The sequence below is a fragment of the Elephantulus edwardii genome, unplaced genomic scaffold, assembly GCF_000299155.1.
Source record: "Elephantulus edwardii isolate Elephantulus edwardi_28Jun2011 unplaced genomic scaffold, EleEdw1.0 scaffold00006, whole genome shotgun sequence".
Classification (NCBI taxonomy): Eukaryota; Metazoa; Chordata; class Mammalia; order Macroscelidea; family Macroscelididae; genus Elephantulus; species Elephantulus edwardii.
Genome location: NW_006399756.1, coordinates 26,119,098 through 26,145,992, shown reverse-complemented (window position 1 = coordinate 26,145,992; position 26,895 = coordinate 26,119,098).

The window sequence follows — 26,895 nt, the reverse complement described above, 5'->3', positions numbered from 1 at the left end:
AAAAAAAGGAAGCTAATACTGTGCCCATTTTTTTTTCAAGGGCATACTTTCTAGTCCTTTAACTTTCAGCTTGCTTGTGTCCTGTCCTACTTAAGACATGGCATCCAGGGCTCGATTCCTTATACCAGATATGATTATCTCTACAGAGAGCACAACAAATCTTTTTCCTAGAAAACAGAACTCTACATAAAGGAGCAATGGCTAAGTGTTTGGCTGCTAACTGAAAGGTCCACAGTTCAAACTCACCGTCACTAAACAGTATGGAAGACCTGACCATCCATCTGATCTTACAGATTACAGCCTATGGGGTCAGTTCTTCTCTGCCCTGTAGGCACGTGAGAATCAACTGAGAAGTATACAACCAAAACAATCCTATCTTTGCAACTTAAGACAGAGTTCCTTTTGTTTGTATCAGCCACGTTACACTCTGGAGCTTTTGATTTCTTTATTTATTTTTTTATCAGCCACATTATACTTTTGAGTCATGCTGGGCTAAAGTGGCATTTTTACTACAAAAAATATTTGCAGCAAAAGTGTAAAATACGGAACACCATAAAGAGGAAAATAAAGATCACCTGCATTCTCACCACTGAGCATTAACCACCGCTACCTCTCTCTTTGTTTCTGTTGAAATCTGAGGATGGGTGCATGTATATTATACAACCTGACTGCCTCCCACCTGGCCGACTGCTAAGACGCTGTGCTGCAATCCTGAAGGCACGTGGTTTTGAGTGGACTAGTTGCTCCACATAGGTGCGTCTGGTACAGGCCATGGTCTTTGCAATCACTTGTTGTGTGTCAGAGAGCTGGACAATGACCAGGGAGGATAGAAGGAGAATTAATGTTTTTGAGCTGTGGTGCTGGAGAAGAGTATTGAGGGTACCATGGACTGCTAAGAAGACAGATTCATGCTGGAGAGGCTGCTCCTTGGAGGCAAGGATTCTGAGGCTTCCTCTGACATACTTTGGTCATGTTGTAAGGAGAGACCAGTCCTTGGAGAAGAACAACATGCTTGGGAGGGTGGAGGGACAGCGCAGGAGAGGAAGATCCTCTATGAGGTGGATTGATTTGGTGACTGGGGTAATCAGGATGGGTGTGTCAGAGGCAGTGAGATTAGCACAGGACAGAGCAGAGTTTGGAGCTGTTGTACATAGGGTCGCTATGAGTCTCAAGCGACTCGACGGCATATAACAACAACAACAGTTGCTCCACAGGAAAAGGATGGGAAATCTCCACCTGTGCGATTAACGGCCTCTGAGAACCTGTTGGAGTGTTACGTATGGATCGGTTCTAATTCGACGGCACACGTCAACCAATAATCAGCAGCCACATATTAGAGATACTCCCTCCACATCAGTGAAGTTTTCTTTCACAGTATTTCCCTTTAGAGTGGCAAAATATAACTTTTTAAAGCTAAGTAAAATACTTACAGCTTTTTTTGTTTATGAAACCCAGTTAAACCAGGTCTTCTGAAACCTGGTTTTGTGGTTTTTTTTTTAAATTTTATTATTTTTTGTGTGTATGTACCATCAAGTCGGATCTGACTGATAATAAGAGGAGATTGTCCCTCCTTCTCCAGCTGAGCATCTGGTGGATTCCAACCACCCACCTCTGGGATTGCAGTACGGCTTCTTGCCACTAGGCCACCAGAGCTCACCCGAATCCTGTATTTTTATAAGTTCTTTTTAATCTGAATACAGAATGTTATCTTCTTATTTGACAGCATCTTGATGTAAATGATGGCGGTCTATTAAAATCTCTTAAATTTTTATTTCACCAACCCATCTTTCTCAAGTTTGTATAATCTTTGGAGAGAATACACAGAATCATTGTATCAAAAAAGAATTGGTCGCCATTGAATCATTTCAGGAAATAAGTATCATCAAGAACAAATAGCAATCAAGGAAGAAGTTCAAGTTGCATTGAAAGCATTGACAAAAAAAAATAAGGCTCCATAAATGGATGGAAAAATCAATTGATATGTTTTTTAAAATTGATTCAACCCTAGATATAATTACTAGTCTGCTCTAAGAAATTTAGAAGACAGCTACTTTATTAACAGACTAGAAGATATCTGTATTTTTTTCCCATTCCAAGAAAAGGGGAACCAACAGAATGTGGAAATTGGGGGGTGGGGAATCACTGGTATCAGAAACAAGTAAAATTATGCTGAAAATACTTACAAATAACTGGAGCACATCAACAGGTAATTGCCAGATATTCAAGCTGAATTCAGAAGTGACCATGGAACAGGGGGCATCACTGCTGGTGTCAGATGAACCTTGGCTGAAAACAGAGATCAGAAAGGTGTGTATTTGTGCTTTATTGAAAATTAGACTGTGTGAATTAAAACAACCAGGATGCTCCTTGGAAGCAAGGGTGGTGAAACTTTGTCTCACACGCTTTGGCCTGTAGTCAGAGGGGATCAGTCATTGGGAAATGATATCATGCTGGGAAAAGTCATTGAAAGAGAGGAAGACCCTCAACAAGACGGATTAGCCCAGAGCATGTCACAGATAGTGAGAATGGAGAAAGATAAGGAAAGGTTCAGATCTGTTGTTCTGAGGGTCATTATGAGTAGTGGTCAGCTCAATGGCCCTGACCAAGAAGAACAGTAGCAATATCACTGCTGTACCTTTTTGAATAGGATAGAGATGCATGAGAGTCCATGGAGATCAAACCTCTAGTGTTTATTATCCTTTAACCAAATATTCTTCAGCTCTGTTTAATTAATCATCTTAGTAATTTTATCACATGTCTTATTTCTCCATTTTAGACAGGAAATTTTTAAAACAAAAAAGTCTTCCAAATACTTTACATTTGGATATATTGTGCCTCTTTTGTAATTCTAGAGAAAAGACAATTGTGGTTGTTTGGATAGAACTTCTCCTTGCTGTTACCTTTGCCTAATACATTCATAAAGCAACTGTTTAATAATCCAAGGATTAAATAAAGTTCATTGTGCTGTAAATTGTGTAATCCTTTTTTAAAAATTCACAAGATTTTTCCAATTTCCCATAATCCTTCAAAAAATATTCTCAGTGGCTTGGAATGCTCATATTTAAGCTATTTTAGCTCATTTGGATGTGACTCATCTGGGGACGAGTAATTAAGACTTCTTCAAAGCCTTGAAATGTGTTCTCCTATCCTTACTAATCTCAAATTTCTAAACACTGAAAACACATTTGTTCCACCCTCTCCACATGAAGATTATTCTCTCTGAAAAGATGGAGGCAAAATAGAGTGAAGGAGTTGTGCTTTATCTCTTGTTCTCATTATACCATCTGCTTCAAGTAATAGATCCATTTCTTTTCTCTCTAAACTACGCAGGGTTTTCTCATCTCAAGATCTTTCTTTTTGTCAAACATAATGCTTTACCTGTTATAGGTTTGCTAGTTAGAACTATTTTGGTTACAAAGTACAGAAACTCAGATTTGCTAAAGGTATACACACACACACACACACACACACACACACACACACACACACATTAGCATAAAGCTTTAAAAAATACATGTACATAACACACTTAGCCAATTTACCATCTTCATGTATGTAAGCTAGTTATTTCTGTTATTTTAATTATGTAGTTCAACCATCACCAGGCAAAAAAACGTTTAAAAACAAAACTTGTAACTAAATAGTTCAATGTAAGATATACTACACACTCAGCTCTATACAGAAGTTCAAAGTACGTCTCCAATACCTGAATTTTCTCTCTTTTCATCTCTTCATTTTTCTTCTCTCCCTGCTTTTCCTCTGAAGTAGTTTCTGTCAGTGTGGCAGTTCCAGGCTCACAAACTAACAGCTGCAAAGCCCTGAAATAAAGAAAGTTCTTTCTTGCTCATTCAGAAAAAAGGCTGGAGATTAGCTCTGTTTGACTTGATTGGTTTGTATCAGGTCATGTGTTCATTCTTGAGCCAATAACTATACTTATGAGATGTGGTGTACTGATTGGTCTGACTTGTATCAGATGCCATGGTGCTTAGAATATGACCAGGTTTATGCAAAGGGTAGTATGCGAGTTAGGAAACAGTAATACCTCCAGAAGAAAGGCTTTGAATCATCAGGAGAATTAGGAAAGGATGCTGGGTACACAAAATGAACACATCTATGGCAAAAGTGTTTTAATAAGTATTTCTTGAAGGAATAGTGATCTATAATTTTATTTCCACCAGTCATAGTATAGGTCAAAAAGATATAACCAACAAAACTCAATCTGAAAATAAGAATTCTTTTTAATCTCCCGATATAAGAATTATTCAGAATTAAGATCCTGAGGTCCAAACCTCATGATTGGTAAGGGATTTGAATTGGATCTCAGTGTTCGACCAATTTCTTTCCCTCTAGAACATGTGAGTTCATTTTTCATCTCTTGAATTTCCTGGCAAAATGCAATACTCTCAACCCCCTGGCATTTAAGCAGAAGGAGATTTCTTACTTTTAACTAAAAGGATATTTGTTATAACAAAACTACTATACGCATTACAAAAGATAGGTCCAAACTTGTGGTGGCCTCAGTAGAGCTGAGTTCTCAGCAGAATCATGTGCTTTATACCACTGCTGATCAGATCTTAATGACTAAAGCACAAGTTTTAAGTTGCAACTACGGAGAGGCCAGAATCCAGTGCTGTGATGATGCGGTGCCTTCTTTGAGACATTTGATCTCCAGTAACATAAGCAAAGCATATGATAGGGCATCCAATTGAAGGATTTTAATGTGGGAATTAATTACAAAGGTATAGAGAACTCAAAACCCAAAGAAGAATGAAGAGCCAGGAAACATGGAGATTAACAAAAGCAGGAAGTCTCTATCCAGGAAGAAATGGAGCTATAACAGAAACTGCTTGATAGGAGTTAGGACCAAGTTATTTTTGTATACCATCAAGGCAAAATGGGCTCAGAATGCCCTGTCAGCCAGTTTTTAGAAGCAATTAATGGCACAGAAGGAGAGAGCCCATCTTTCTCCTGCAGAGCGACTAGTAGACTCAAACCACATGCCTTTAAATTGGCAATACAACTTCTTACCAGTAAGAAGGCTGGAGCCTCTGGTGGCTACCAGAGCTCAGAGGAAACATCAGTCAGATCAGATAGGAGGTAGAGAGAGAAATCCCCTGACTTTCCCATTCTTCTGGCATTAATTTCTCACCATTGCCTCTCATTGACTAAACCAGATGGTTGTTGGCCAACGAAGTTGAGAGTATCAGTTTTCAAGGGCAAGAGAGAGGAATGTTATTCATTGTGAATGAAATTCAATTAAATAAGTGAATTTATTATAAATGAATTCAAATATGGAGATATCTACATAAAAACCCCGATTTCAGGCTTTTCCTAGAAAATTGAATGCTCAGTTAACAATCTGCGTTATGCAGCTGATACAACCCTGCTTGCTGAAACTAAGGAGGACCTGAAATGCTCGCTGCAGAGGGTCAAGGACTGCTGCCTTCAGTATGGATTGAGGCTCAATGTCAAGAAGACAAAGATTCTCACCACTGGACCAGTTGGTAGCATCAGGATGGATGGTAAAGAGATTGAGATTGTTAACAATTTTAGTCTGCTTGGCTCCACGGTCAACACTCTTGACAGCAGTAGCCAGAAAAGGAAAAAAACCCAATGTATTGTGATGGGAAAGTCTGCTGTTAGGGACCTCTCCAAAGTACTGAAGAGCAATGGTATCTCTCTGGAGACTAAGGTGCATCTAATACAGGCTATGGTCTTTGCAGTCACTTGTTATGCATCACAGAGTTGGACAATGACCAAGGAGGATAGAAGGAGAATTGATGCCTTTGAGCTGTGGTGCTGGAGAAGAGTATTGAATGTACCATGGACTGCCAAGAAAACAAACAGATTCATCCTGGAGAGGGTTAAACCAGGCTGCTCCTTAAAGTAAAGGATTCTGGGGCTTCATCTGACATACTTTGGACATGTTGTAAGGAGGGACTGGTCCTCGGAGAAGGACATCATGCTTGGGAGGGTGGAGGGACGGCGTAGGAGGAGAAGACCCTCTATGAGGTGGATTGATTCAGTGACTGAAGTAATTGGGATGGGTGTCTCAGAGGCAGTTTGATTTGCACAGGATAGAGCAGGGTTTAGGGCTGTTGTACACAGGGTCACTATGCATCGCAAGCGACTCCATGGCACATAAAAACAACAGTCAATATTGGGTCCACCTTACAATTCCAGTAATAGCATTGCTTACCCTAGAGGACAATTATTTCCAGTAAGCCACAGTCCTTACCACATCCCATTTTCCTGACCTTGACTTGAGCCGGAGCTCTAGTGGCCTACTGGTAAGAAGCTATGCTGCAATTTCAAAGGCATTTGGTTCAAATCCACTAGCTGACTTAAGTTGGTTCCATTGCATCATCTCCCACCTGACAGGTATAATGCACTTACACCACTGCAGTGTTAGCCTAAAAGGTGGCTTTAAAAAAAGCCATTACATTAGCCTCTCTAGTCTCCAGCTACCTTAACTGCAGACATATGGTCTTGCAAATCAGCATGGTTTTGTAAATCAACAGTTGTGGAACTAGGAAAAAAGAGTGTTTCCCACACTGGACAGCAGGACTTGAGGGAAACTGGAGCAAGATCATGGTGAGAGTGAGACCCTGGTGACGGTGGTGGAGAAACTGTGGCAAGGTGTAAGCAGGGAAGCCCTGAGATAAGGACCATAGTTTAACGTTTTTGTTGTTCCTGATGGATACTTTAAGAAAAAATCGACTTATAATTGCTCTGACGCCACGTTGCTGGATGATTTGGATTTGACTGCTGAGCTGAAACCAGAGCCTGGGCTAATTGAGGAATTGTGCCTTGGAACTTGGGCTAAAACTTGGACTTCTTTTGGATGATAGCCTTTGCCTCCCCTACTCTCCAACTTACTTCCCTAATAAACCCCATGCTCAGTACTACAACTATACGTCAACAATAGATAAACGAACCGGCTCTGTCCCATCACGGGGCTAGGCTATAGGCTCTTGATCTGCTTTCTGCTTTGGGGTGGTTAGGGGCTGTGCTATTCTCACTCCCTCTGGGCCTTTCAGAAAAAAGCTCCCAGCTCTGTGCCTCCATGTCCTTTTTTTTTGCTCTCTAGACAACCACTTACTGGGATTCTTAGTTTTTTGTTTTAGGGTGTCTCTTGGAAGAAGGCAGAGAAAACTGGAGTGGGAACAGAGTTGAGATTCTGTGAGCCTGGGACAGGACTGACTTGCAGGTCTTGAGTAAGAGAGAAGAGTCTTTGAGTAATACAAAAGATGAAAGGGTTAAACTACTAATTGAAAGTTTGGTGATTTAATCCTGACAATCTTTTAAATGACCTGACCATCTTCTGAATAACCAGCCATGGAAAACCCAATAGAGTGCAGGCAGATCTACTCTGGAATACTTGGGGTTACCATGCATCAGAATTGACTTAATGGCGATGGATTTGGTTGTGTTTTTGTTGGTTAGGCAAAGAGTTCTGGTCCCTTTATTGAGACTGTTGTGAGGTGGCTTGAAGATGCATGGAGACTGTGTCCTTGATCATTGGGGTGAAAGATCTCTGGGTTCAAACTGGATTAGTCCGCTCCAAAGACCAGACTGACTTAGGGCAGGATCATGCAGTGGTAATGGGTGAAGACTAAATATGGAGGATTCCCCTCATAATATTTCGAATGTATAAGACATCCAGGATTTTTTACCAAAACTACAGGAACAATCAGAGGATGGGAGAATGCACTTTCCCCAATGATGTGAATATGCAGAGATGTAGAGCAGAATGCTGATTAAGAAGCAAAACCTACACAGCTTGGTATTAGCTTTGAGCCCCAGGCTGCACCCCCTGTTCTCCTGTATTGAGAAATGGGTTGAATCATGTCCTCCTCTCTTCAGGGCTGGGTTTTATGTGGCTTGTTTTTGAGCTTTCAGCAAAGAACACATTCCTTTTGTTTTGTCATTGCATCAGGTTGCATGGCTGAAATGATCCAATGATGATTTTTCCAAGTGCCCTGAGCAGAGAATGCATCCTGTTTTTTAAGAGCAGATGTTCTAGTAAGAAGTATGTCTCCTACTGCACAGAGAAGTAAAAAGGAGATTGCAGCACCAACACATGTTCCCTGAATATAGCCAACCGTCAGACATTGAGGTAACTTCCTAAGTGAGCTTCCCGCATTTTCTGTTTCCAGTCCACTCACCCTTCACAGTTATTTCTCAGATCCTGCATCTCATCAGGCCACCCCTACCACTGCACCATTCCATGTCTGATTCCCTTCCACTATCCCTCTTTAACACAGGAGGTCTAATATGGCACAAATGCTTTGTACTCTACTGTTAACCGAAAGGTTGGTAGTTCAAACACACTCAGCTGTGTCACAGAATAAAGGCCTGCTGACCTGTTTCTATAAATAAGTATCACATGCACAACCAAGAAAGCCCTATGGAACAGTTCTATCTTCTAATGCATGAAGTGTCATGAATTGGTGGGGGTTTTGGTTTGTTTTTTTCTCCTTTTACTACATTTTTAAAAAAGTGGTTTGCTTACAAACTTTACGTGACTTGTGTTTCATACTACTCTTCATTCACATTGTGTTTCATACAATCATTCTCATGCATAATGTTTTATAAAATGCATTACCATTGGGCCTTGTCTGTCATTACCCTGTCTCCTTGCCTGGATATTTTCCATTTGCTTCCCCTGCCTCCCTCCATTCACCAAACTTTGCAACCCTGTGGTTTCGTCTCAATTACTCTTCTACCTCTGCTCTTCTCTCCTCTTTTGACTTCCTGTACATGTTTTACTAGTTATCTTTCACTTTTACAGTAACGGTCTTATGCAGTATTTGTCCTTATAATACTGTATTAGTTCTCTCAGCGTACTGCTCTCCAGCCTCCCCTAAGTTATGTAATGTTTTCAAAATTGTTGCTACTGAGTGCTGCATAGTATTCTATTATGTGAATGTACCACAATTACTCAATCCATTCGGTTGTGGTTGGGTATTTGGGCTGTTTCCATGTTCTTGCAATGGTGAATACTGCTGTGAACATTGGTTCAGTTTCCTCTTGAACACGATATACTAGATGCCTCTTACCTTGCATCTTACCCTTTGACAGTGATCTGTTCAATTTTGTGGATGTGCTGTTCCATGCTCCTTTCCAGGATGGTGCACACCATGTTCCTTCAGCCTAAGGTGACTTTTTTTTTGCCCCAGGAGCCTGCACCCCCTGAGGTGCCTTTTCTTTAATACTGCTTGCCAAAATCCTCCCAAACTCTTATAGCCTCTTCAAAGTCCAGTTTGCCTGCTGCTCTTCTCCGCAGCTATTTCGTATTTGAAGCAGGCATTGGCACCCTGCTTTTCCGTCACACAGCACCTTCTCTGAATTGATGTGTGCACACTTCCTGCCTCCAACTAGATGGATAACTGATGAAGGGACATACACAGGGGATCAGAGCAATAGCTCTCCTGAGAATGTAGAAAAAAAGAAAATAAGATAAATCTCTGAAAGTTAAATTGCAACATCAACACAACAGGTCATTTAAAGATGACTTAAGTCAGAATGGTTCCTTACTCAGAATGGATGGGACTGATTGAAGCTGTAATTTAAAGCAGCATTTGTCAACTGTAAGCTGGGAATGGGAGAAGGTATGTATGTCCTATATCTTGATGTTTCCTATCACATATTCATATATTCAAGGTCTTGAGAAGTTGTACCGTAATGAAACCTGTTTCACTTTTCTGAATTTGGTGTTTCTTGAACTTGTAGGACATTATTTTACTTTTTCATAGAACATCAGAAAATTTTACTTTTATGGACTATTATTTCAAGTAAGTAATGATTAGGAGTGATAGAAGAAGAATTGATGCCTTTGAGCTGTCATGCTGAAGAGAATATTGAATATACCATGGACTGCTAGGAGAACAAACAGGTTCATTCTGGAGAGGGTGAAACCAGGCTGCTTCTTAGAGGCTCTGTCTGACATAATGTGGGCATGTTGCAAGGAGGGACCAGTCCTTGGAGAAAGTTGTCATGCTTGGGTGGGTAGAGGGACAGTGCAAGAAAGGAAGACCCTCAATGGGATGGATTGACTCAGTGACTGGGGTTATAAGGTTGAGTACATCAGAGACGTTGGCTCAGGATAGAGCAGAATTCAGAGCTGTTGTACATAGAGTCGCTATGAATCTCAAGTTACTTGATGGAACTTAACAACAACAACAACAGACTATTATTAGTATCTGACTTATTTTGGTTGTTACTTGCTATCTAGTCAAGTATGACTCTTAGCAACTCAAGGAACAACTTGGATCTGAACCCTGTCCTATCTTGTGCCATCCTCACAATCTCTGACACCTTCAAGACCATTGCTGCAGTCACTATGTCAGTCTACTTCACTGAGGGTCTTACTCTCCTTCACTGTCCCCCAACCTTCCCAAGCATAATGTCCCTCTTCAAGGAATAACATTTGATTAAAGAAATATTAATCAGAAAGGAAAGTGGTGTTTACTGATTCTGACAAGGACAATACGACATTTACTGCCTTCGTTTAGAGTCATTTAAAGGAGACGATGTGTTGGCTTGAGGTCTGGTCGATCAGGTCTAAGCAGCAGGTGTGTGTCCCTTCTAGGCAGAAGAACACCATGCACTCCTCGACCTAATGCCTTCAAATCATTTGAGTCAGACAACTAATTTCCCTTCATGCTCGCTGGACAACCTGATTATAGTTTCGGTTCCAAAGCGAATGTCCTACATGAAGAGAATAACCTGGCCTGAGGATGTACTGTTGAGGCCCCTTGTTACTTCCATTATGACAGTAAATTGGCAGTCTGAGATGTACACCAGTCCTCTGTGACCTTGACTGCCGAGAGTCCATCCCTGAGATTCAGAGTCACTCTCGGTGGAATAAAACAAAATTGCATTTCTGACTCTGCAGGGCTGTGGATGATATCCCTGCACCGTGGTGAATAGCAATGCCCACAATTTGCACTGCCTCAGATTTTGGTTGCTGTGCCTCACATCACCACTTAATGGCTTAAAACAACACAATAATAATTTCATTATTCCCCATTGTCTCGGTGTACCAGGGATTTGCGACAGACCTGGCTACATTGTACTGACTAAGACTGCAGTCAGATATGACTGGAGCAGCTGGAGTCAGGCTGAGCGTCCTTATCTCTGTCTCTCTCTCTTGCTCTGCCACTCTCTCTCGGTTTCCTTCTCTGTCTCTGTCTCTCTGTCTGTCTCTCTCTTACTCCATGGGGATTCAAACCTTCCTACAATATATCTCTGTGTTTGAACTAGTTAGGGCTTCTTCACAGCATGGCTTTCCCCAAGACTCCAGAAAGTCCCAGAGAATCATGTGGAAGCCCAACCTGTCTTCTGATCTACCTTCAGGGATCACAGCCCTTCTGTTGCCTTCTAGAAGCTAGTGACCAGTCAGAGATTCACAGTGTGAGAACCCCTCTCCCATTCCACCTCACAGCAGAGGATAAGAAGATTCCAAACAGCAGGTGGGATGGGAGAGACAGTTGTTCTGTGTATCTTGGGATAGTACACCTGCCACAAGTACTTGCTGCTGTTGTTGTTAGGTGCCACTGCATCGACTCTGCCTCACCGCCAGCCTATATTGGAACAGATTGAAACTTGGCTCACGCCTGTGCTATCCTATCCTCACAACCTCTGCTCTGCTAGTGTTACAATGTTCCTCTCCTTCACTGACCCTCTGCTTTTCCAAGCTTGATGTCCTTTTCCAAGGACTTGCTTCTCCTGATAGCATGTTCAATGCATTTGAGACAAGGACTCACCATCCTGGCTTCTAAGGAACACCTTGCTTGCACTTCTACCCAGAGACAATGGGTGGTTCTTTTAGCAATCCGTGCCATGGTCAATATTCTTTTTCCAACACCACAATTCAAAGACCTCAATTCTTATTTTATCTACTTTAATCATGTCTATTCACATGCATATGACAGAATTGAAAATATCATGGCATGGGTCAAGTGTGCCTTATCCTCTACAGTTACATCTTTGCTCTTTAGGACTTTAAAAAGGTCCTCAACAGCAGATTTGCAAAATGCAATATATCTCTATCTCTGTCTCTGTCTCTATCTCTATTTCTATTTCTTTCTATATGTATATACACATATATAGATAGATAGATACATATACATACACATGCGCATACACACATCTATCTATCTATCTATCTATCTATCTATCTATCTATCTATTATCTATCTATGTATCTATCTATGTATCTATCTATCTATCTATCTATCTATCTATCTATCTATCTATCATTTTTTCTTGACTGATGCTTCCATGGGGATTGTGAATCTAAGAAAAATGAAACCACAGAACTTAGTATATTACCTAGTATCTTTGTGTGCTCTCTCTCTCTCTCTCTCTCTCTCACACACACACACACACACACACACACACACACTTCTAATTCACAAGAATCCAATGCTAGTTCTCACAGTTAGTGAAAAGTTCAGGGAGGTTAAATCGTATTTCCAGGGACTTGCTGGTTCTAGGTTTGGGATTTGAGACTAAGGCATGTTCTTACATGAAGGTGGTTCTATCACCTTCCAATGCACCGAGGTAAATGCCATTTTGTGACGCTTCTGGAAGACTGTCAGCCAGCCTCCCAGTGCCTCCCACGTTACTGTGTATACTAAGTATGATGAGAGGATCTTTCAACATATTAACCAGCATGTCTTCCCCTGAAATCATCAAACGCCTTTGCTCCTGCCCTGAGGAGATTTCTCCTCACAGAGACCCTGCCTGCTCCCCAACACCTCTAGTCCAGTTAACTAGACAGCAACATTCATTTATGAAACCAGGAAGCAAGGACCACAAACACTGTACGTGCCTAGTAAGTTCTCCAGCTGCTTGTGGACTGGATACAAATGTCCTGGTAGCCACCGGTAGTTCATTGGCCATCTTTGCATCTGCTTATCTTCTTCACCTTCCAATAGTGAGCACCTGAACCCCTTTCTCTAAGGCCTGCACTTGGGCAACTGGTTTTTTCCTACCCTCCAAGAAGACTGGAGGACCTGGGGGTGTCTATGTTGACCTGTTACCAGTGTCTGAAAAATATGGAAATATGAAGGCCCAGTTAACTTTCTGTGGCGCCTTCCATTCCAGATCTCCCTTCTGGATCACGCTGACACACTACAGAGCACTGTGGGATGTTTCTTGAAATAATACCTTTGCTTGGCTTCTGCCACCTCTCTTTCCCACTTCTCCCACTTCCTTGCAGGTTTCTCTGGGAGCACTATGTTTTAAACCACTTAAGAATAAATCATAAGAGTGGTATCTGCCCCCCAGAACATGAATAGTATACAAGGGCAAGGAAGAAGATAAGGGGAAATGAAGAATCCAGGGAGAAGTGGAAAAAGTATTGTTAGATGGAAGGGACTGTAATCAATGTATGAGACAATATGTGTATAAAGTGCTGAACGGAAAATTAATTTGCTCTGTAAACTTTCACCCAAATGACATTGCCAAACAGCAGCAACAACCCAAACATTTAGGGTCTGCTTCTGAGAAACCAAAGCTGTGGGAAGGGAATTAAGAAGAGGGCGAATGATGGGAAAGGCAGGCTGGAGAAGTGCAGCCTTCTTCATTGCAGGCCCATCTTCTGTCCCATTGGGGAACTAAAGGAGGTTGAACCAGGCTAGTCTTCCTCATTGCCCTTCAGGGAGCAGACCCTCCCCCTTCCTTTGGAACCACCATAGTCTTACGCACATTGCTCCATGTGGAAAGTACCTACCTCCTCAACCCCTCTTCTAGCCTGCCTTCTGGGCATTTCCTCTTCTTAGCCCATCCACCGGTACAACAAGCTTCCAGAATGGAGATGGGCCCAGGAGACTCAAAGGGATGATAGCTCTCTATGGGACAGATCCCCCAGCCCCTCTCCCTCACATTTCACTAAGGTAGAGCTGTTGTTACTAGTTACCACGTCATCTCAGACCCACAGTACCTGCATGTGCAATAGAACGAAGCAGTGCCTGGTCCAGTATCATCTCGAGGATCACTGGTCTGTGTGAGTCCATTGTGTGGCCTCTGTATTCTAAGTGCCTTTCAACCTGGAGGGATCACCTTCCTGAGGATGTAAGGTGAGCTTCTGTTGTAATCCACAGTTAATCCATTGTTAATTTTTGGAAATAATCACTAGATCTTTCTGATTGGTCTGGATAGTCCACTGAAACCTGCCCACCATGGGTGACCCTGGGGGGATTTGAAATCCCCATAGTTTTCAGCACCAGTGTAGCTCTCAAGCCACCACCGTTCCACAGACTGACAAGATGAATGGGGAAAGGCAATCACAGCTGGGGCTGATTTAAAACCTCCCACTGAACAAGGCTGCAAAGTAGATTGAAACTAAGTGTTGAGAGTCTTAAAATCTAGTTTGGTTTTGTCCCTAACTAGCACTGTGACCTGTTTTCTCATCTGCTCTACAGTCTCGGAGAGGCCTCCAGCTCTAAATGTCTCTGCTTTCATATGACATGTTCAGTGCCTCCCGAGAGCTTATAATCTTATTAGGGAGACACAGTACAATTAAAGGGCTGTATATGACAGACTATGGTACAAAGCTGAAGTCAGGCCAATTAAGAGGGAAAGCGCATGGTGCTGAAAACAAGTACAGGGGCTGATCAGGGTGGGAGGGGTTTTGATAGACAGACAGTCTTTAAGGAGGGGTTCAAGGGAGAACTTACGGAGGGTCTTGGAAGATAACTATTGCTTGGTTAACGAAAGGGAAAAGCCACAGTTGTCTCATGCATATAATTGTTACCTGGTGTGAAATGAAGGCAGAGGTAAGAGAGGACAGAGAAGGAATCCTGGGTATCATTTAATTGCTATCCCAACTCTGAGAGAACACACCACCACACACTGCTCTGGTTATGATATGCTAATTGTTTACTGGGCTGTATTTCTGTTCTCCCAGGCTTAATACACATCATTGGAAATCTGACATTCTGAATTGGCTTTTCCGACCCTCTAAATTTTAATTAAAGTAATTATGTTCCTAAGAGAAGCTGTAATTTATCTTTGTGTTCATAAAGAGGAAACAGGCAACTTTAGCCAAGCACATTTTCCCTGCATCTCCTCGCTGGCTTGTGTCTTCTGGGCTTTGTGGATGTGGGTGTGGGTAGGGAGGGGTTGGGGGGAGGTCTTTGATCTGGCGATTCTCTGCTCCCTACCTTGTTCTATTCGGTGTAACTAAGAGTCACCATATGCTACTGGGAATCTCATGATGGTTTGAGTTGTGTCACATAGAAGTTGTGTCTAGGCTAAAGGACAAATCCTTTTCTCTGGCAGAGCTGTGCGCGCGCGCGCGTGTGTGTGTGTGTGTGTGTGTGTGTGTGTGTGCACGCGTGCACGCGCACATGCGCACACTCCTGGTATTAGTGGAAATAGGAAAGCCAGTGATTTAGAGGAGAACTTTCCATGCAATTAACTTCCTCTACACCAAAGCAGGTGCTGGAAGGAACTGCAGGGCCAGTGTATGTGTCTGCTTAGTAAATAGCTACCCCCATATGTGGAGCAATTTAATGGAAATAATTATACTAGGTCAATTAAGCAGAACTCAGGCCTCCTCCTGTTAGCCTGCTTGAAATTTTTATTTCCCTGAGCCAGGCTTGCCTAGGATTTAAACCACTTTACCTCTGGGAAGAGAGAGTCTCTCCAGAAACCTCACTGATTTGTGTTGTGCGCTGGTTGCTGTTGTGACAGAAGTCGGGTCCTATGGCCGCCTACTCAGGTCAGAGAATGTGAGCTCAGGCTCAGAGAGACCCATACCGGAATCCTGGCCCCAAGGCTTAGTATCCTAATAAACTCAGACAAGCTAGTTAACTCACTAATCCTTAGTTTGCTATTAAAAATCTGAGGATAGTAAACCAGTGGGCATCATGTCAGTTCGGGCTTACAGGGACCCCATGTGTGCCAGAGTAGAACCAGGCTACATAGGTTACCCAACAGCTGATTATTTGCAGGTCATACAGGAGATCTTTCTTCCAAGGTGCCTCTGGGTTATCTTGAACCCCAAACCTCTTGGTTTGCAATCAATTGAGTGCTTATGTCCGTGTGCTTCTGTGAGGATGAACTGAGAAAATGCTGAGAAAACTCTGAACAAAAGGGCCTTTGGGAATAATACATGTTCCTTAAGTCGCTGCTTTTGTTGTTATTATAATGATGGTTTTCAACAGGAGTAAATGGGTGTTATTATACCTGTACCACCCATGATGAGCCAATAGAAAACCTTTATAAATAGTTGCATGCAAATATAAGAGCTAATTTACGCTCAATTCCAAACATGCAGCATTTAAAGAAACCAACACATGAATTTATAAAATGGAGCAATTAGGGGGTGATGTAAGTGCTGGGCAAAAGAAGGAACAGCAGAATTCAATGAATTCTAAAGATCCTTGGCCGCCCTGATCGACAGTGCATTTGCAGATTACTGAGGGCTTGTCACAAAGGCTGGGGTGGAAGATGAGAAACTTATCATTGGGAGGCATTGTCACATGGAAAATGAATCTGAAATGAAGTGACATCACCTCTAAAATGATAAGGCAAATCAGTGAAAAATGGAACCCATATGAAAAAAAAATTCATTTTTCACACAATAAATACAGTCAGCACTTCACATCCACAGCTTCCACATCTGTGGAGACAACCGACCAAGGATGGAAAAATACTTAAAAAAAGCAATTAAGTGTTTAGAGGAATCTTTCAAAGGATAAGAGAAAGCATAGAGTGCTATTCACATAGCATTTATATTAGGTAAGGTACTGTAAGTGAGAGATGATCGTAATGAATGGGGGAAATGCTAGACTTACCAAGAATTTTATTTTTCTGGGGTCTAGAATCAATGCCTATGGAAGTAGTACTTGAAAAAAATCAAACAAAACATTACACTGGACAAAGCTGCTCCAAAGACCTCTTTAAAGTGTTAAAAGGGAGCTCTTGTGGCCTAGAGGCAAGAAGCTGTATTGCAATTCTGAAGGTACACGGTTTGAGGCCACCATCTGCTCTGTGGGAGAAGAATGGGTGATCTCCTCCTGTGCAATTAACTGCCTCTGAAAAACCGCTAGAGGGTCAGTTATGGGTTGGTTCTGGCTCTATAGCACACAACAACAGCAATAACAACAACAACAAAGTATTAAAATGCAAAGATGTCACCTTGACAACTAGCATGTATTTGAAACAAGCAGTGACATTTCCAATTATGTCATGTGTATATGAAAAAGCTGAGTAATGAATACAGAAAACAGAAGACTTGACATCTTTGAATTATGGTGCTGGGCAAAGAATATTGACTATACTGTGGATGCCAAAGCATGAATAAATTTGCCATGGAGAAAGTATAGCTTGACTAGACTGTTCCTTTGACATGAGAATAGTGAAACTTTCTTTTACATACTTTAGATATTTAGAAGAAGGCAGATCTTGGAGAAAGATATCACGTAACATAGAGGATTGGTGAAAAAGAAGACCATCAATGAAACACACGGACCCAGAGGCTGCAGTAATAGACTCGAATACAGCAAATGTTGTGAGGACGGTATGAGACTGGGCAGTAATTTGTTCTGTTTTGTACAGAAAAGGCACCTAACAACAACAAGAGTAAATAGGCACACATTGAGTATTGTATGTTTATCTTATATCCTGTGACCACCAGATGTTCCTATAAGGATCAGATATCCTGTGATCTCACTCCCTTCTTCCAAGCATTTGTTTGCTGGTTCCTTGTGAAGTTCTAAGAAAACAATTGTGACATATGTGAACTTGATTTTTTTCTAAATGGAGAAGCAGGTTTTACACAACTTTTCTTTTTCCTCCCAATACTCCAAGGTTGCATTATCTGCATGTCGTAAGTTGTTGATGAATCTTCCTCCAATTCTGAGGCCACATTCCTCCTCATAAAGTTCAGCTTCCTTCCTGAATGATCTGTTCTGCATATAGATTGAAAAGGTATGGAGGTAAGATGCACCCCTGACACACACCTTTCCTGATCCTGAAACATGCAGTATTTCCCTGCTGTGTTCTGACTACTGCTTCCTGGTCCAAGTATAGGTTTCACATGAGCACAGTTAGTGTTCTTGGATTCCCATCCTTCTTAAGATTAGACTACAATTTGTTGTGATCCACACAAATGCCTTTTCATAATCAATGAAACACAGATAGACATTCCTCTGGTACTCTCTGCTTTCAGCCAAGAATCCATCTAATGTTGACTATGATGTCCTCAGTGCCACGACCTCTTCTAAACCCAGCCTGCACATCTGACAGTTCTCTGTCAATGTATTGTTTCAGTCATTTCTGGATAATCTTCAGCAGGATCTAGCTTGTGTGTCCTATTAGTGATATCGTTCAATAATTTCCACATTTTTGGTCACTTTTTTTTTGGAATGAGAATAAATACAATTTTTTTTCATAGATCTAAGAAAGCTTATTTTAAAATTTATATAGAAAAACAAGAGGACAAAGATATTTAAAGGATCTCATTGCCTTTGCCCAAGCGTCGAGGACTCTCCTTCATAGGGTCGCTATGAGTCGCCTGCGACTCGATGGCACTTAACAACAACAACATTGCCTTTGAATCAATTCTCACTCATTGTGACCCCTACATGACAGAACAGAATTGCCCCATGAGATTCCCAGGCTGTAATCTGTCCAGCAGCAGGCTGGACACCTTCTTCCTGTAGAGAAGCAGGTGGCATTGAATAGCCAGACTTTCCGGTTAGCCACCCAGTGCTTCTTAACTACTGCACCCCAAGATCTCCTCAAAGCAGCTAAAACTATTTTGCTGGGTTATTTTTAAACTTTATTTTACTGTAATTTTAATGAAAGTTACAGAAAAGTTGGATTTTCATTCATTTATTGTTGCACATTGTCCTCCCTAAAACAATTTTGAAAAGAGGAATAACGTGGGAGGAATAAGCCCACATGATTTCAGGACTTACGTAACTATAACAGTAAAGTTGGTAAGGAGCCCTGGTGGCGCAGCAGGGCTGATCTGGTCTCTGTTCCCTGTGACTCCCTCTGCTTTGCTCTGTCCTCTTGAAAGCTGGGTTCAGGCATGTTTGTTTTGAGGCTATATTTTGTTTCCTACTTTGTTCTCTCTGCCATGCCTGAATGATTCCTTAAGAACTGCCACTCCCATAGGTCTCTGTGAGCTCCCGATTCTGACGTATGGATGGATGGATGGGTGAGTGGGTCATGGCCCCTGATGGTGATGGAGTGTTGTCCAGATGCATCCACAATGCATCGCCTTCCATGCCGGGCATTAGCTCGTGTGGCCTTGGGCCATTCCCAGTTCTCTTTTCCACCCAGCCTTGTAGCTTCTGATACTGCTTTTGACTTGTAGCTCCCATATTTTGGGGAGCATCCCCTACTCAGAGAGCCCTTCCCTGCTTCTCTTACATCCATACTTTCTCTTAGGAAAGCTCTCCCATTCTTCCCTTTAGCCTTGGATTGCGAGTTTAAACTCAGTGCATCAGGGTTCTAAGCTAGAAAATGTAGAGCTCCAGGCTTTGCCCTCTTGGAAGTCTTAGAAAACAGAATTATTCAGAGTCATAGCATTGTGATCAGTCAGTGCAGCCATTTCTGAGAAGTAAGTTATGTTTCAAGCCTAATCTTGCTTTGAGGAATGGAAGATTTGACTTCTCACAAAGGAAATACAGACATCAGGGAACAGGTATGAAACACACTCTTTTTCTTTAAAGAGGGGTAAAATTAATGTGAAGTAGTAAAAGTTGCAATAATCCTGATAGATTAAGTGCTCATTATGTGCCAGACATGACTATTTGGACATTATCTCATTGGGGCCTCATCAAAGTAATTGCATGAGAATGGGACTATTTTTAATTTCCATTTTACAGTGGTGAAGTCAAAGCTCAGAGAGGTTAAACACCTTGCCCAAGGTCACACAGCAGGACATGGATTTCAACTTGACCCTGTCTGACCCCACAATCATTGCATTTGACCATAAGCAGTGCAGTCATTCTGAAGATCATGTACTACCTCTGGTTTTTCTTTTTTCCTCTCTTTTCTCCAACATTCCCACTACTGCCCAAGCACCTTGTGTCTCTTTCTTCTCATCCTTTAATCTGTCCTCTGTCACTGCTTTTTTACCAGCTCCACTTTCTTCTGCTAGTCTTAGGCCTCCAGTGGCAAGCCCTGGGGACAAGCCAGTTCTACTTGTGTGTCTTAGAGGATTATCCCCACCAGTCATTCAGTCTATGGCCATGTTCGCCCAAGACCATTCTAGGCACAATCTGCTTCCAAATAGTCATGGAGTATGGAAGGGCTCTCATGGCAGAACAGTTCCTAGAAGACAAGGGTTCCTCTGACTTTCTTAGGACCCCCTTCTACTCAACTCTCCTTCCTTCCTTTCTACTTCACAAAAGTCAGACCTGAAGCTCAGTCTGATGGCTCCCAGCCCCTCCCAGTCCTTCCCATTTTGCCTTACAAATTCTTTCTACTCATACTCACCCCCCTCCCCCCATCGAAGAGGCTATTCCTTAGAAAGGGATATCATGCTTGGAAAGGTTAGCAAAAGGGAGGAAGACACTCAGTGAGATGGATTGACAGGGTCACTGCAGCAATGGGTTCAAGTGTATCAGAGATGATGAGGATGGCACAGGATAGGACAGGATTCAGCTCTGGTGTCCACAGAAGTCACTATGAGTCGTTCTTGACTTGACAACACCTAACAACAACAATCTGATTCAAGAATTGACAACAGCTAACAGCAATCCTCTTCACATCTGCTTCTAGAAGGACCGAGATTAATACACATACCTATTCCCAATCCCTCTATTCCTGGCCTTTGTGTGTAGGGTACATCTTCAGTAACAAAGTTGAGACGGAGACTTACATCTTTCTTTTGGAGGTCTGTCTTTCTTTTCTCTGCTTGCTCCCCCGCGCCAAACCCCCCAAACACTCATTTCCTTCCACTTCTAGTTCCACCACTTCCTCTCAACATGCTTTGTCTTTTTGTCTGCCCTTTGCCTCATCATCCCCTTACCAATGTCAAGGGTATCAGTCAGATATTCTCACCATTCACACAATGAAAGGACAGTCTTTCCTTTAAGAAATACAGCTTTCTATTAAGAGTTTTTAGAGATAAGAAGAAAACGAGTATCTATATTCTTGTTTCCCAACTGCATCTACCTCATTAAATTTATTCCTTTTTTTTTCTTTTGGAGACATGACTAGACAAAAATGTTCATAAAGTTGCTGATGACTTTTAGGAGCTTAATGAGTACGTTTTTTCTCAGAGGTGGCAGAGGTTCCATTGTTGACTTCTTCAGCCTAAAGTCAGTTCAAGCTATTTGAACACAGGCCTTGAATTCATCTAGCAATTTTTTCTTTTTCAGTAGGGGATGTAATTTAAAGATAAGGGACTCTAGCAAAGAAATCATCTGTTTGTCAATATTGCTAGGCTATTGTGGAAGTCATGGACCCAAAGCAGCCACCATCCTTTGCTCTCATGGTGGGTAACCTGGGACAGGTGGTGCAGGAGAGAACACTGGCTGGAGATCAAGACAGACCTGGGTGCAAATTCCATCTCCTCCACTTGGTGCTTGTGCGTTCTGGGCAGGAAGGCAGAAGAGACCAGAGACCAGTGAAGGTGCAGCTCTCACATAGAGGGAGCTCTGGTGGCTCAGCTGGAAGGAGTCATGCTACCAGCCCAAAGGCACCGGTTTGAATCCACCAGCTGCTCCAAGGGATAAGAAAGATGAACAATCTCTTCCTGTGGAATTTACTGCCCTTGCAAATCTGCAGGAGTGCCAGTTGTGGTTGGCTCTGACTTGACAGTAAAGAACAACAATAATGTTGTTGTTTTACAGTCGGAGATAGATCGAACAACAATGTAGACAGGTCTAAGTCCAAACTCTTTGTTCAGACACCATAAGCTGTGCATTCCACCCTCCCTGAATCAAAGTTTCCTCACCTGTAAAATGGTGTTTGTTGGTCAAAGAATCTCAGGATTGCTGATTTTGGCAATGAGGTAGGTCTTTATGGCTTTGGTTCATTACTATGACTTCAACTATGATTCTGGCTGGAAAGGCAGCCCTTCCAGTAATTAGATGACTTCTCCAACATCCTTTTAATAAGCTCATTTTCTACTTCAGCCAGGATATATTATTCTTTGTTGCTTACAACCTGGGCACTCTCTGACAGTGTACAGGAGAACAGTATCAAGTCTTAAAGTTTCTTGCCTCTTTACAAATGGTACCAAAACCCAAGTCCAGTACTTCCCAGTGGATTCTAACTCCTGGTGAGCTTAGAAGACCGAGCAGAACTGCCCCATAGCGTTTCCAATAGAGTAAACCTTTACTGAAGATGACTGCCTCGTATTTCTCTTAGGGAGCAGCTGGTGGGTTTGAACAAACAATCAGGCTGCTAATTTCTCAGTAGGCACAATGCTTAACACCAGAAGCCACCATCCCTCCTTTTAAATGTATACCCACCATTCAAGATTAAACAGGTGAGCAGCAATTGTAGCAGAAGTGTTATTATTTAGATATGGTCTTTGCCATTACTTGCTATGCTTCAGAGAGCTGGACAATGACTAGGGATGATAGAACAAGAGTTGATGCCTTTGAGCTATGGTGCTGGAGAAGAATATTAAATATACCATGGATGGCTAGGAAAATGAACAGGTTCATCCTGGAGAAGGTGAAGCCAGGATTCTTCTTGAATGCAAGGATTTTGAAGTTTTGTCTGACATACTCTGGGCATGTTGCAAGGAGGGACCAGTCCTTGGAGAAGGACGTCATGCTTGGGAGGGTGGAGGGACAGTGCAGGAGAGGAAGACCCTCGATGAGATGGATTGATTCCGTCACTGGGGTATTGGGGATAGGCATGTCGGAGACAGTGAGATTGGCAAGGGATAGAGCAGGGTTTAGGGCTGTTGTACATAGGGTTGCTATGAGTTACAAGTGACTCGATGACAAGTAACAACAACAAGCTTAGCCTTTTACCACACTTGAGGGTTTGAGGGTCAGTTCTGTGCCAGGCATTGGGCCAGGTGCTGAGGATATTGTATTGAGTAAAATAAACCCTTTTTGTCTTGATAGAGACAGAGTGGCAAGAAGACCTGATGTCAATAGTCCTTTGCCTGCTTTCAAGGATCCCTGGTGACATAATGGGTAATGTGTTGAGCTGTTAACTGAAAGGTTGGCTGTTCAAATACACTAGTTTCTCTGTGGGAGACAGATGGCTAATCTGCAAAGATGGAAAACGTGAGAGACTGTCATGATGAATCATAACCCTCGGCTATGGGCTTGGTGGGTTTTGGGGACTACTTTCATCTCCATTGCATATATTTAAAAAAATAATCCTTTGCCTCTGTAGATGTTCAGAAAGTTATAGCAAAAATGGCTTCTGTTGTTAATAAAATAATTTTCTCTTTATTTCTAAAAGGATGTGAAGTAGCACATGAAAAATTCATAGCATAGTAAGACCAAAGAGAATGAAGGAACACCGCCAATAGCATTTAGTACGAGGGGAGGCGGAGGAACACCATACAGAGAACTCTTGCGAAGACAGAATGAGGGACCTCGGACACAGCAAAGGGGAAACAATGAGGGGAGACAAAGCCAGATCAAGATAGATTTTATTTATTTATTTTTTTTTAAAGCCATTTAAGAAGAAAACCCTATTTTTCCTGGTGGCTTACTGCTAACTGAAACTTTGGTGGTTCAAATTCACTAAGCACTCCTTGGATGAAAAAGGGACAGACTAGAGAACACAAATCGGGGCACATTTGAGTCAGAATCGCCTTGAAACAATTGAAGAAACAACAGTTTTATGAAGTGTCTTCAGTTCCTCATAGAAAGGATACTGAATACTTTATAAAATTTTAGGAAAAACTCTAAGTATAGTATTTCTGTAAATGTGCCCGCTGTGAGTAGTGCTGATGGCACTATAGGTATTAGACTGTAGGTTTCCGCTTGTAAGAAGAGTGTAAGTAGCATGGGGAGAACCAAGTTCAACTTCACAGTAATGAACTGCCCTCATCAACAGTATTCACAGCACATTCCCACGAGGTCAGACTCATCTACACTTACTTCAAATTCCAACACCAGTCATACTGCTTTACTGGATTCAAAATCCATTGCAATAGCTCACAGATCACACAGAACCTTACTCATGTTTATGGGGTTTATTAGGGAAGTTAACAGGATATGACTTCTCAATCAGGACTTCTTCTCCAACGTGGTTGCAAACTCTTTGACCTTCAGCTTGCAGCTTTAGGCTTGTATGACAAAGCTCTGTTAGTCCTGCTAATTTTGGCATTTTCCCCAAGTTCTCCAGAAGGTTAGGGTAAAGGTCCCTGGTTCACATTCTGTGGAGCAGCAGTGCCAGGTCAGCTCTGTCTCAAGTTGGGTCTTTGACTTTCTGGGGCTGCTTCCCTGTAGCAAGAATCTCTGGTTCTAAAGGGCTCATGTTGCATTCACTGCTGCTTCTTTGCTGGTAGTGAAATTCTCCATTTCTGCTACAGAATTTAACGGTGCTATTAGCAAATCTCTTTGTGAATAGATTAACATACTGTCTTTGCATCTCCCCCCATCCATGTGGCAAAGTCAAAGCCAATCACTGGATAGGAGAGCCATTTTGAACAATAAATGCTTGACACCACACCTCCCTACTAAAAAGCACAATGTTCCCATGAAAACTTTTATAAGTCAAAACGGTATAAAACAAAGATGCATTTACCACTAATTTATATGGGACATTCTTTCAGGTTTCTAGATGTAAAAAAAAAAAAAAATGACCTAACGAATCATACTAACTCAACCCCTAAAATAACACTTTATTATTTAACAGTTCGAAGTTAATGGTAGCTTGATGCTGAGGCTTGAAGCTTGTTGCATTTCATTCCTGGGGAAGAAGCGTGGTGATTCCATTCTTGCTGCTTCAAGAGTGTTCCTTCTTTCTTTCTCTTCAATGGCTTACTGCAACATGGACTCTCAATGCTACCTTCACTTCTTGCTGTTCTTTCTAGAACAAAATCCTCGTGTGATTTCTAGTTAATGCAAGCAGGCACTAATGGAGGCCTTCCATAACAATGAACTTTTAAAATGTGAGAGATACTTGCATTAGGGCTTGGAAGGGGGGCGGTGCTGTGTATGTGTTATTTGTGAAGTCAAGGAGAAAATCAGTTTCTCAGATTGTTAAAAACAAAACAAAAACTTGAGAAAAGTCTTATTTGAGTGGCAGCCCGTGTAATATCATAAATAACTTACAGCACACAGTGCATTTTCTACAGTTGCCCATGCCAGGAACAGAACTCCTGGAAGAAGAATGGATTCTCAATGTGGCCTTGTTTGCTCTTCCCACCAGCTTGGAGAAGGGCTAGTCCTGACTCTTTACCTGCTTCCCCCAGCTAAAGTAGGCCTTCTGCCCTCAAGGGAATTGGGAACTCTTATAACCTTATTGTTGTATATCATAGAGTTGGAATGGACCCTTAGTTGACCCTCCTGTGAGTTTCAGAGGCAGTTAATCTTACGGGAGGACATTGCCCATCCTTCTCCTGCAGCGGAGCCCCTGGTGAACTCGAACCATGTGTCTTTGGGATTGCAGTGCTGCTTCCTGCCACTACGCCACCGAAGCTCCCTCTTAAGGTTATAACCTTAGGTCTCCCTTTTAAACCCTATATTGCCATGGGGTAACTTCCATCACACAGCTGGGAAGATAAGGGATTTAATGGTGGTGGTGGCGGTGGTGGTAATAACGGATACGATTTCAGATAGTATGGAGTAATGGTGGACGGATTCATGGGCGTGCTGGCATCTTAAACCAAGTCATGATGGAGAGAGTGCACGTTCCAGGTCTACAGAATGAAAACCAAAACCGGACCCAATGAGTTGATTTTGACTCATAGCAACCTTGGAGGACAGTACAACTGCCTCTTAGGGCTTCCAAGACTAAACGTTTATGGAGAAGCAGGCTGCCACATCTTTCTCCTACATGCAGAGTGGCTGGCAGGTCTGAACTCCTGACCTTTTGGTGAGCAGCCAAATGGCTTAACCCCAGCACCAGCAGAGCTCCTGTCTAAGGAATGCTGTTGTGAGGTGCTGTTGAGTCAGTTGTGACTCATAGTGATCCCTACAACAGAACAAAACATCACTCAAGTGACATGTTCACATTTGTGCTTGAGCCCAGCGCTTGCTTGAGTCATTGTTTCAATCCATCTCACTGGGGTAGGAAAATCTACAAAAGTGTGGAGGTACTTGGAGCCTTGGATAATAACTTTCCAAGAAGTCTGCAATTTATGAACGCAAGGTCACTCCGGAGGAAAAGGGCAGTTAGTGACAACCTTTCCTATGTTTTAGAAGTCAGTACTACCAACAGTGTGCGGTGTCACTGTCCAAAACTGTACTCGGCAGCCCCTTGCAGTGACTGGTCACAGAGACTGTGCTGGATAATCTGAACTAAGCTGTACGTCATGTGTAAAGGGGAGCTCTGGCGGTGTAGCCTGTAGGGAGTTGTGTTGCTAATCTAGAGATGGCCACTCTCTAGAATGATCTGTGGGAGACAGACAGGCAATCTCCTCCTGTCTTATTTACAATCTCCCAAAAGCCTGCTCAGGGGTCAGCTATGAGTGGGTTCCAGTCCCATGAGGGTGAGTGAGTGAGGACAAAAAGGAAGCCCAGGTGGCACAGTCTGTAATGAGTTGCTCTGCTAATTCTAAACATCTGTCTATTTGGCAGTTTGAACTCACCAGCGACTCCAGGGAAGGAATAAGGACAGAGGTGTATGCTTTACAGCCTTGGAAACGCAATGGAGGGTCAGTTATTAGTCGGTTTCAATTTGCTGCCAATGAAAGAGAGATTAAGTATAAAACGTAGCTCTGGTTTGGAGTGTCTGATGAGTTGGGCTGCTAACCTAAAATGTGGTGGT